Source organism: Bufo bufo, chromosome 3, assembly GCF_905171765.1.
Source record: "Bufo bufo chromosome 3, aBufBuf1.1, whole genome shotgun sequence".
Taxonomy (NCBI): Eukaryota; Metazoa; Chordata; class Amphibia; order Anura; family Bufonidae; genus Bufo; species Bufo bufo.
In genome coordinates, this window is record NC_053391.1 from 549,326,743 (window position 1) to 549,339,678 (window position 12,936).

The window sequence follows — 12,936 nt, forward strand, 5'->3', positions numbered from 1 at the left end:
TAGTTATTGCCCCGATTCTGTAGTTTGCATAAACACCCCTTATGTGGTCGTAAACTACTGTACGGGCACACAGTAGGGCGTAGAGGGAAAGGTGCGCTGTATGGTTTTTGGAAGGCAGATTTTGCTGAACTGTTTTTTTTGACACCATGTCCCATTTGAAGCCCCCCTGATGCACCCCTAGAGTAGAAACTCCATAAAAGTGACCCCATCTAAGAAACTACACCCCTCAAGGTATTCAAAACTGATTTTACAAACTTTGTTAACCCTTTAGGTGTTGCACAAGATTTAATGGAAAATAGAGATACAATTTCAAAATTTCACTTTTTTGGCAGATTTTCCATTTTAATATTTTTTTTCCAGTTACAAAGCAAGGGTTAACAGCCAAACAAAACTCATTATTTATGGCCCTGATTCTGTAGTTTACAGAAACACCCCATATGTGGTCGTAAACTGCTGTACGGGCACACGGCAGGGCGCAGAAGGAAAGGAATGCCATATGGTTTTTGGAAGGCAGATTTTGCTAGACTGTTTTTTTGGACACCATGTCCCATTTGAAGCCCCCCTGATGCACCCCTAGAGTAGAAACTCCAAAAAAGTGACCCCATTTTAGAAACTATGGGATAGGGTGGAAGTTTTGTTGGTACTAGTTTAGGGTACATATGATTTTTGGTTGCTCTATATTACACTTTTTGTGAGGCAAGGTAACAAGAAATATCTTTTTTGGCACCGTTTTTTTTGTGTCGGTGGGTAATAATTCAATTAAGAATTATTAATTATGGTCATAAAAATAATTAACCATAAAAAAAAATGTAATTTATAAAATTTGTCATAAATTCTTAAAATCATGACCTGGTGAATTGTAGACAACCTAATTGATACAAATTACATCTGAGTCCGACTATTTCCTCAGATAAATAAGTTCTTTTTGACGTGAGATGACGTTAATGATAAAATGTAGTTCTGCATTATACAGTAATACACAGGTATTATAAAAATATGCAGATTTATTGATTACAAGGTTATAAACATATATAAGTAAATAAACACAATGATACATGCAAATGAATATATATAGCGTTAATATAAAGTATTACAAGCTTAACAATACATGTGAGTGGAAATAACTTGTCACATTATAACCAAGCTATTGTTAGGATATCAAAGTAGGAACATAAGTTATATACATTACTTCTGTTCAGAGAAAACCTCATGATATCAAGATGGGCATGTCTAATCCTAGACATCAATATAGAATGCTAAATACATTCTGCCCCCCCTAACCAACTACACATCACATGGCTTCAAGATGGGCACTTCCATCCAAGGATATAACTTAGAAGAGATAACTGTATCCTTCCGCCCCATCCTGGACTATTTTCACATATATATAACTTTGGTAAGACTATTAAGACAAATAACAGGGATCTAGGATCTTAAACGGAAAGGATTTGAAACAAATCTTTCCTGTGGGAATCCATCACTTAGCTTGGCGAAGAATGTTCTATCAATATAAATATATATATATATATATATATATATATATATATATATAAAAGCAATCATTTAATGCTTTGCTAGATTATGAGTCTGGATTCTTCTGCAGGTAGAATGAAGCCTCACAATATCCTAAGACTACATCTCAATATGGAGATGATCAATTCATTTAATCATTTATTTATTCGCCAATCTAGATGGTATAATTTCATCCACACTATCAAATTAGTCTTAATAAAATGAAATATCATTTTCTGTGTCTCTTACCAAGTCCTAGTAGGAATCTCACTTCTGCTCCTAGGAAAGCTGGGTGGTCCATCGTAGCGCATCTCATTATGGCCTTCATCCTGATAAACCTCAACTTCTCCTCTCCTTCCTTCTTTTCTCCCCCCTCTACCTCCTGTGCATGGCTTATGATCACAAACTTATCAGTTAGACACACCTTCCTAGTTTGGAACTTTCCAATCATTGTCGGATTGGCGTGACCATTGATAAAATGTGACATCATAACCCTACCCAGAATGCACTTTTGCTACTGTTGTAATGTCACCTACTGATACCTAGGTGGCACTGCTGTATAAGCTATCTGCATCATAGTATAAAGGGTTAACTTATGTAAGTCTGAATATACATTTTGACCTTACAAGCTTTAATTCAAAGCCATAGGGATTAATTCTGACACTTGTAGCAATTAGAGACAGACCTCTAGGCGTCTCACTTAATGTCTCTCACACTGTTTATTTGTGGATCGTAAATGGCTTTGTTTTCTCACAGAGATATCAGTACCTCCTGTCATACCAAAGATGTGATTAATTGTTACAAAACACACATCTTTACAGACACTCTTCTTGAGACAGATATTCCCCTAATGAGAAATATATAAAATATACTGGATATATGTTGTCTTCGTAACATATAACAATATAATATAAACAAATATTTATATGTCCTACTGATTGTCTTATGCTAAGGACTAACTAAGGCTCAATAAATGAATACATACATATTATATACACTGCTTCATTAATAAATGCCTAATTGTATAAGTAATTATCACCAGCTGCATAGAGCTCATCTTTATCTACCAACGTAAATTTAAAAGTAAACAAGGAGGCTTCTTCTCAGACTGGTACATTCATGAGAAGGATAACACAGAAGAGTATAAACCTTTGTGTGACCTTAATTTGGCCTACTCAAGACATACAAAATTGTAACTATAGTCGAGCATGGCTCTTAAAGGCAATGAACATCCATCTTGACAATAATGAATTGGATATCAATGCATTTACCTATGAAAAGGCACAACATTTGTTATTTACAACATTCATCTGACAGGTTAGATCATGTGGTATTTTTATAGAGCAGGTTGTCACGGACGCGGCGATACCTAATATCTATACAATTTTTTTATTTATGTAAGTTTTACACAATGATTTCATTTTTGAAAAAAAAAAATCATGTTTTAGTGTCTCCATAGTCTGAGAGCAATAGTTTTTTCAGTTTTTGGGCGATTATCTTAGGTAGGGTCTCATTTTTTGTGGGATGAGATGACGGTTTGATTGGCACTATTTTGGGGTGCATATGACTTTTTTATCGCTTGCTATTACACTTTTTGTGACGTAAGATGACAAAAAATGGCTTTTTTTTACACCGTTTTTATTTTTATTTTTTTACGGTGTTCACCTGAGGGGTTAGGTCATGTGATATTTTTATAGAGCCGGTCGATACGGATGCGGCGATACCTAAAATGTATACTTTTTTTTATTTATGTACAAACCGGATTCCAAAAAAGTTGGGACACTATACAAATACTGAATGCAATGATGTGGAGGTGCCAACTTCTAATATTTTATTCAGAATATAACATAAATCACGGAACAAAAGTTTAAACTGAGAAAATGTACCATTTTAAGGGGAAAATATGTTGAATCAGAATTTCATGGTGTCAACAAATCCCAAAAAAGTTGGGACAAGGCCATTTTCACCACTGTGTGGCATCTCCCCTTCTTCTTACAACACTCAACAGATGTCTGGGTAAAGAGGAGACCAGTTTCTCAAGTTTAGAAATAGGAATGCTCTCCCATTCTTGTCTAATACAGGCCTCTAACTGTTCAATCGTCTTGGGCCTTCTTTGTTGCACCTTCCTCTTTATGATGCGCCAAATGTTCTCTATAGGTGAAAGATCTGGACTGCAGACTGGCCATTTCAGTACCCGGATCCTTCTCCTATGCAGCCATGATGTTGTGATTGATGCAGAATGTGGTCTGGCATTATCTTGTTGAAAAATGCAGGGTCTTCACTGAAAGAGATGACGTCTGGATGGGAGCATATGTTGTTCTAGAACCTGAATATATTTTTCTGCATTGATGGTGCCTTTCCAGACATGCAAGCTGCCCATGCCACACGCACTCATGCAACCCCATACCATCAGAGATGCAGGCTTCTGAACTGAGCGTTGATAACAACTTGGGTTGTCCTTGTCCTCTTTGGTCCGGATGACATGGCGTCCCAGATTTCCAAAAAGAACTTCGAATCGTGACTCGTCTGACCACAGAACAGTCCTCCATTTTGCCACACTCCATTTCAAATGATCCCTGGCCCAGTGAAAACGCCTGAGCTTGTGGATCTTGCTTAGAAATGGCTTCTTCTTTGCACTGTAGAGTTTCAGCTGGCAACGGTGGATGGCACGGTGGATTGTGTTCACTGACAATGGTTTCTGGAAGTATTCCTGAGCCCATTCTGTGATTTACTTTACAGTAGCATTCCTGTTTGTGGTGCAGTGTCGTTTAAGGGCCCGGAGATCACGGGCATCCAGTATGGTTTTACGGCCTTGACCCTTACGCACAGAGATTGTTCCAGATTCTCTGAATCTTCGGATGATGTTATGCACAGTTGATGATGATAGATGCAAAGTCTTTGCAATTTTTCGCTGGGTAACACCTTTCTGATATTGCTCCACTATCTTTCTGGGCAACATTGTGGGAATTGGTGATCCTCTACCCATCTTGGCTTCTGAGAGACACTGCCACTCTGAAAGCTCTTTTTATACCCAATCATGTTGCCAATTGACCTAATTAGTGTTAATTGGTCTTCCAGCTCTTCGTTATGCTCAGATTTACTTTTTCCAGCCTCTTATTCCTACTTGTCCCAACTTTTTTGGGATTTGTTGACACCGTGAAATTTTGAATCAACGTATTTTTCCTTTAAAATGATACATTTACTCGGATTAAACGTTTGATCTGTCATCTACATTCTATTACAAATAAAATATTGACATTTGCCATCTCCACATCATTGCATTCAGTTTTTATTCACAATTTGTTTAGTGTCCCAACTTTTTTGGAATCCGGTTTGTAAGTTTTACACAATGATTTCATTTTTGAAACAAAAAAAAATCATGTTTTAGTGTTTCCATAGTCTAAGAGCCATAGTTTTTTCAGTTTTTGGGAAATTATCTTGGGTAGGGTATGATTTTTGCGGGATGAGATGATGGTTTGATTGGTACTATTTTGGCGTACATGCGACTTTTTTGATCACTTTTATTACCTTTTTTGGGAAGTAAGGTGGGCAAAATTTCAATTTCCTCATAGTTTTTATTTTTTTATTTTTATGGCGTTCACCGTGCGGGGAAAGTAACATGACCGGTTTATAGATCAGGTCGTTACGGACGCGGCGATACCTAATATGTGTAGTGTATTTTATTTTTTTAATTTTTATTCAGTGATAAATGTGTTTTTTTTATCTTAACTTTTTTCACTTTTTAAATTTTTTTTTTGACCCAGAATCACTTGGTTCTTGAAGATCCAGTGGGTCTGATGTCTGTATAATACAGTACAGTACACTATATAGTGTATTGTACTGTATTTTACTTACACTTTGTCTGAACAGATCTATGCCTTTAGCACAGATCTGTTCAGCACCGTGGACAGCAGGATGCCTGAGAAGGCATCCTGTTGCCATGGGAACCTTCCCCGTCTGCTCAGTTGTGGCCACAACTAAGCAGACGGGGAAGGGTAAGCAGGGGGGCTCCCTCCCTCTGTCACCCCATCCTGTCTGGGGGCTGCAAAGGCACAGCAGCCCCCCGATGGGAGAGGGAGGGAGCTCCCGACTGTTAACCTTTGCTCTTCCATATCGCGGTCCGTATGGACCACGGTATGGAAAGGGTTAAACGGCTGACATCGCATCACAGATGTCAGCCGTTTATACCAGAGTGTCAGCAATGTGCTGACTCTCTGGTATACCACTGGACGCCAATGAATATTCAAGAGGAGGCGGGCCGCACTGCCCGTCTCCCGCACCGCCTGCAACCCCCCCCTGCACCACCCGCTGGCATAAAATCATTCAGGGGTGCAGGGGGGGTGAAAAAAACTTTATTTGGGGCATTTTAAAGTTTGATCCCCACGGTCAGGGACCGCGGGGATCAGAATCTGCAGAAAGCGCAGCAAACCGCAGGTCTGAATTGACCTGCGGTTTGCTGCGATCGCCGATACGGGGGAGGGTCATATGACCCCCCCCGGCGTTGTGACAGGATGCCCGCTGAATGATTTCAGCGGGCATCCTGTTCCGATTAACCCCCGCAATCAGGGCCGTCTTTAATATTGATTGGACCCTGGGCAAAAATTTACTTGGGCCCCCTGGATCCCGCCTCCCTACACCTTAGGCAATCACGCCCTCCACCACAACACACACACAAAAAATCCACACATCTGGTAGAGTCCAGTGAATGACTGTAAATACTTCCAGTTCTGAAGACTCCAGCGGCTCAGGATCAGTGCTCTGGGCAGCTGGGCTCAGGCTGGAAGTGGGCACCGCTCTGCAGGAAGGAGACCAGGCTCGGCTCACCCTAGCGTTACAGTGCACCCCACAGTATGCAGTATAGCACCCTATAGTATACAGCAACCCACAGTATGCAGTATAGCACCCTATAGTATACAGCACCACACAGTATGCAGTTTAGCACCCCACACGATACAGCCCCCCACACTATACAGTACAGCAGTATAGCACTCCACACTATACCGCACCCTCAGTATACATTATACAGACCCCACAGTATACAGTACAGCAGTATAGCCCCCCCACACTATAGAGGCCCCCCCACACTATACAGCCCCCCACAGTATACAGGCCCCCACAGTATACAGCCCCCCCCACAGTATACAGGCCCTCACAGTATACAGCCCCCCCCCCCACAGTATACAGGCCCCCACACAGTATACAGCCCACCACACAGTATACAGCCCCCACACAGTATACAGCCCACCACACAGTATACAGCCCACCACACAGTATACAGCCCACCACACAGTATACAGCCCACCACACAGTATACAGGCCCCCAAACAGTATACAGGCCCCCACACAGTATACAGCCCCACACAGTATACAGTCCCCACAGTATACAGCCCCACACAGTATACAGCCCCCACACAGTATACAGCCCCCACACAGTATACAGCCCCCACACAGTATACAGCCCACCACACAGTATACAGCCCACCACACAGTATATAGCCCCCCACAGTATACAGCCCACCACACAGTATACAGCCCCCACACAGTATACAGCCCACCACACAGTATACAGGCCCCCCACACAGTATACAGGCCCCCCACACAGTATACAGGCCCCCACACAGTATACAGCCCACCACACAGTGACAGTATACAGCCCACCACATAGTATACAGGCCCCCCACATAGTATACAGGCCCCACACAGTATACAGCCCCCACACAGTATACAGCCCCACCCCCTCAGTATACAGCCCCCCCCCCACAGTATACAGGCCCCCACACAGTATACAGCACCCCACTATACAGTAGTTTACAGTATATTAACATAACAGCCCCTGTCACCTTTTTCTGATGTAATCTTCACACAAAAAAACTCCACAGTTAACTTCTGCAACACTCCACAGGACCTGTGATGACCTCATAGCCATGTGACCAGTAATTGCTAGGTTACTGGTCACATGGTGATGATGTCATTAAGGTCCTAAATCACAACTTTAACACAGTCCGATCATGATGCCTGGAATCCTGGTAGAGCTGACAGCCTGACACCCGGGGCAGTGGCTAGCAGTGCTCAAGAGGCAGCTGCCTTGGGCCCCCCAGGAGCAACTGGGCCTGGGGCAGCTGCCCCTTTTGCCCCTTGGTAAAGACGGCCCTGCCCGCAATCTCGTTTTAAACTCATGACGTACCGGTACGTCATGGGTCCTTAAGGACTCGGGAAACATGCCGTACCGGTATGTCATGCATCCCTAAGGGGTTAAAAGGGTTCCCCGGGAATTAAGAAAATGAAAATACTTAAATATTACTTCATTATAAATATATTCCCAAATACCTTACATTAGTTATAATGGCTCGTTTTGTCTAGGGAGAAATCATTAGGAGAAACAAAATGGCCGTTGTCCTATTAGTACACACAAAACCTGTCCTAATCACACAGCAGGACAAGTTACTTCACAACACTGAGCTAAAGAGCTGTCTCATCCTCCTCTCTGCTCTACTTGTCAGGGATTATGATCCTGAATACAGATGATAAGATCTTTAGCTAAATCTCTGTAGGAATGGAGTTCATAAGCAGATGTTGCCAATGAGCAGCAGCACTTGTATGCAGTCTCCATTACCATAGCCCCACATTACCAAGGTCTGTCCTGTCCGTACTCTCTGTACTTCATGTCTCCTCATGAACTAAATTCTCACAAAGATTCAGCTAAATATCATATTAAAGTGTATTCAGGATCATAATCCCTGACAAGTAGAGCAGAGAGGAGGATGAGGCAGCTCTTTAGCTCAGTTCTGTGTGATTAGGACAGGTTTTGTGTGTGCTAATAGGACAGTGGCCATTTTGTTTTCCTAATCATTGCTCACTAGACAAAACGAGCCATTATAACTAATGAAAGCTATTTGGGAATATATTTATAATAAAGTAATATTTATGTATTTAAATTTTTTTAATTCCCGGAGAACCCCTTTAATGTATTTTGTTGTTATTAAAGGTCCTTTAATAACCATTCCAGAATGACTTTGCTTTCATCATACTATTCACATAGAACAGCAGATAAGATTGACACTGGCTTTGTATATCGGTAGACTTACAGTATGTCTGCTGCTGTTTCTTAAAGGGGTTTTCAGAGATTTGTTTTAACTAATGACCTATACTCTGGATATGTCATCAGTTTCTGATGGTTTGGGGTCTGACACTCGGGACCTCTGCTGATCGGCTATATGAGAATGCACCGGCGCTCGCTATCTGAGTTTTTCCCAAGCCATCACTTTCATTGGTCACATGGCCTAGGTGCAGCTCAGCCCAACTGAAGCGAATAGAACTGAGCTGCGATACCAATCACAGCCACTTTAGATTGATGGCGCTGTGCTTGTAAAAAAAACAGAGTTCGGGAAATGTTTTTTTACAGTAGAAATTAATTCATGAAATTATTATGCAAAGTCTCGCAAGACTTTGCGAAATAATAACTTCGGCTCATAGGAGCCAATACATTCTAATATTGTACGGAAGGGGCTCGCTCGGTACAGTATTCAAATTAAGTATTATACGAATCGACTTCGGATGTTTCATACGAAGTCGTTTCGCTTATCCATAGTCATCAGTATAAAAGTCTCAGAAAACCCGTCCCCTTTAAAGGACAGTAGCATGTTTTTGTACTGTGCATTGCTGGGACAAGAACTCATAACAAAATGTAAATAAAGAAGTCGGATATCCAATCCAGTATATGTGAAATGCAGCAGAAACTATAAAGAGTAATCCCGAAACTCCACTTGTAAAACCACAGAAAAAAATAGTAGTTCCGCGCAGTCTCTACTTCTGGTTAGTCAGTCATTGCATGTGATGTGCAATCTCACAGAAATCCTTCCTCATATACGTCTGTGAGATTGTGCGGTTTTTCTTTAGCCCTCTGGGTACTTCTGAGCCAAATGTTATAGCCTTTCCTCAATGCCGAGTGATCCTCTAGGTGTCCAATACCTTTCTTCACTTCAGCAAGAGGTCCTATAAAAGGATATAGCATAGTGCTCACCGTGTTTATATTAAAACAGGTTTTTATTGTACTTACAAGATTTAAGACTTGCTTCATTCACATAAAATGTAATAAAAACTCATAGCCCGACCAGGGTTTCGCACCGCTTCATCAGGGGCATGTCACCATCTATGTCTGGTGTAAGTGCTTTTAAACCTCCTGCTTGCGGCATCGTATCCACCTACTTCCTTCCTATTCACATGATGCACTTTATATGGTTAAAAATATATAAATATCCATCTGGTTTACAAATATACATTCCATTACACTTCATTTAAATACTAATACATTTAAACACAGTTTGCCACCATGAACTCATCAATGATTTTAAAACTGTCATGTAGTCCTTTCAACAGGCAGCTCATTCACCTTTTCTTTTCTGGACAGGGAGTATCCCTTCAACAGGCAGCTCATTCACCTTTTGTTTTTTGGACAGGAAATGACTGATTCAAAAACTATTGTGTAATCTTTTCAACAGGCAGCTCATTCACCCTTTGTTTCCTGGACAAAGAGTATCCTTTCAACAGGCAGCTCATTAACCTTGTGTTTTCTGGACAGGGAGTGACCACTCTCACAATCTCTTCCTATTCTAACTACTACTTGGCACTCCTCCAATACATGGAAATTGCATGTGCTCCCTAGATCTATATGTATTAATCAGACCCTATGCTATAATATAAGGTATTGCCTCTTACAGTTAGCGTTGCCACAGGAAATACTTCTGTATTGGGACACTGTGTTTAATACATAGAAGCCGCTTTCACATCCCACTCTATATTCAGACCTGCAGATTGCAGGGTCCGCATCTGACATATCATTCCATCTCCTTTTTATTTATATACTCAGCTGGATCTCCACCTCTCCATTTGTTTCGCACTAACTCCACACCAGTAAATTTCATACCTGCCGGATTGCTTTGATGGCATTTTAAAAAATGCGCTGATACGCTGTGTGTCTCTAAGCCTTTCCTTATATTTCTAACATGTTCCCCTATCCTTACTTTTAATTTCCTCAGGGTTCTGCCCACGTATTGTAATTTACAGGGACATTCGAGCACATATATTACTCCTATGTTTTCACAGAATATATGTCCTTTTATCTTAAAGTCTTTATTCCCCACATTACTTCTAATCAGACCCTTTTTCTGGCATTTTTTCTCTTTAATTCGATTCTTACACGCGGCACCATGTGAATTGTCCATTAGGTAAAAAATGGTCACTACGGAGTGAGCTGTGGACTAATTTGTCCCTAATAATCGGTGCTCTCCTAAATATGAACTGAGAAATATTCGGAAGGATATTGCCCAATATTGGACCGTTGTGCAATATTCTCCAATTTTTTCGAATAATTTGCTTTAACGATGGACAAAGACTCGAATACTGGGTAGAAAAGGCAATCTTATAGCCTTCATTACCATTATTATCCTGGAGACCCTTTTTATTTATTTCCTTTTTATGTTGTGTCCCTTTCATCTCATATTTCTGTGCAACTTCCTCTTTTTTTTTTTTTTTTTACTAGTACACTTATATCGTAGCCTTTCTCCATAAACCTCCGATGAATGATCTCACTTTGTTTAATATAATCACTCTTCCTGGTACAATTCCTCTGGATCCTTTGGAACTGCCCTCTAGGTGTATTGTCTATCCATGGTTTATAGTGACACCTATTTTTTTTTCTATATATCCGTTGCGGTCTGAGGGTTTAAAATACGTTCGTGTTTTGATTAGTCCCTCTTCTACAAATATTTCTAGATCCAAAAAACTAACTTTTTCTTTACTGGTATTCACTGTAAATCTCCAATTCCAGTTGCTATCATTTAGGACTGCTATAAATTGTCCCAAACCTTCTTCTCCTCCCTTCCAAATAAACACACAATCCTCTATATATCTTTTACATACACAGAGGGATCTATCTTTTTCTCCCTGTGTGAGCAATGGATCAATATATAGATACTCCCAATATGCCATAAAAAAGGTTTGCCAGGCTCGGTGCGAATTTCGCGCCCATCGCAGTACCGACCTCCTGTAAATAGTACACATCATTGAACCAGAAATTGTTATGTTCTAAACAGTACTCTATGCAGTTTAAAATAAAATATTTTTGTTCATTCTCCATTTCTATATCTCTATCCAAATAAAACTTCACTGCCTATACACCAATGTCTTGGGAATAATGGTGTACAGGGAAGGGACATCGGCCGTAGCAAGTATCATATTTTCCTCAAAGATTTAGTTCTCCCTTAATAACTTCAAAGCATCACTAGTATCTTTGAGGAAGGAAGATATTTCTCTCACATATTTCTGCAGGAACACATCAATGTATTCAGAGACTCTACTGGTGATAAATTCTATACCAGAAACTATTGGTCTTCCCGTTTTTTTTTTTTGTTTTTTTTTGTCCTTATGGATCTTTGGGAGTACGACAGCCAGCACTATGGGGAACAATTCTAGCAAAGCAACATTCTTCACCCAGCCCTTCAAAACCCATGACTCAGGCCACTTTCCCGCACACCACTGGCCTTCACAATAGACACTAAAACCCACCCCACCTGCTGCATCCGAAAACAACTCAAAACTGTCGACCGTGTCCCCCATGACTAACGCCCTACCATTAAACTGTTCCAAAAACCAGTCCCAAACCTCTAAATCCCTTCTCAACTCCTTACCCAGCCGGATAAAATGATGCCCTGAAATCACACCTCTCGTGGCAGCCGCGAGCCTCCTACAAAAAATTTGGCCCGTCGGAATAATCCGACTAGCGAAATTCAACTTCCCCAACAAATATTGCAAATCCCTCAAACTAATTTTTGGCCCGCCCCTTGCCGTCCACACCGCAGCCCTCAGGTCCCCCAACTTGTCCTCAGGCAACCTACACTCCATCCGCACCGTGTCTAACACTATACCCAAAAAACATAATTCCGTAGTACGCCCAACCGTCTTCTCCACCGCCAACGGCACCCCAAACGACTCAAACACTGACTGCAACGACGCCAACAACAACCCGCATACCCTGGAATCCGCAGGACCCAAACACAGGAAATCGTCCAAATAATAAATAAGTGAAGTGCACCCCGACACGTCCTTCACCACCCATTCCAAAAAGGAGCAACATTTTTAGAAATACGCACAAGAGACAGAGCACCCCATTGGTAAACACCGGTCAACAAAATAACCCCCATTCCAAAAACAACCCAACAAATGCAAACTATCCGGATGAACGGGCAACAGACGAAACGCCGCCTCAATGTCCGTCTTTGCCAACAGGGTACCCAGCCCCAACTTCCGCACCCAACCGACCGTTGTGTCAAAGGACGTATACACCACCGAACACAGCTCCGGATCAATCCCATCATTCACCAACGCCCCCTTTGGGAACGACAAATGGTGGATCAAACGAAAAGCGTT

At 41.3% G+C, this 12,936-nt stretch overlaps 1 protein-coding gene across 1 annotated transcript in view; it reads right to left on the minus strand.

The window, feature by feature from the left end:
- Positions 1–12,936, minus strand: part of ERICH6B (glutamate rich 6B) — a 300,307-nt gene that overhangs the window by 15,340 nt on the left and 272,031 nt on the right. The window lies entirely within an intron of this gene.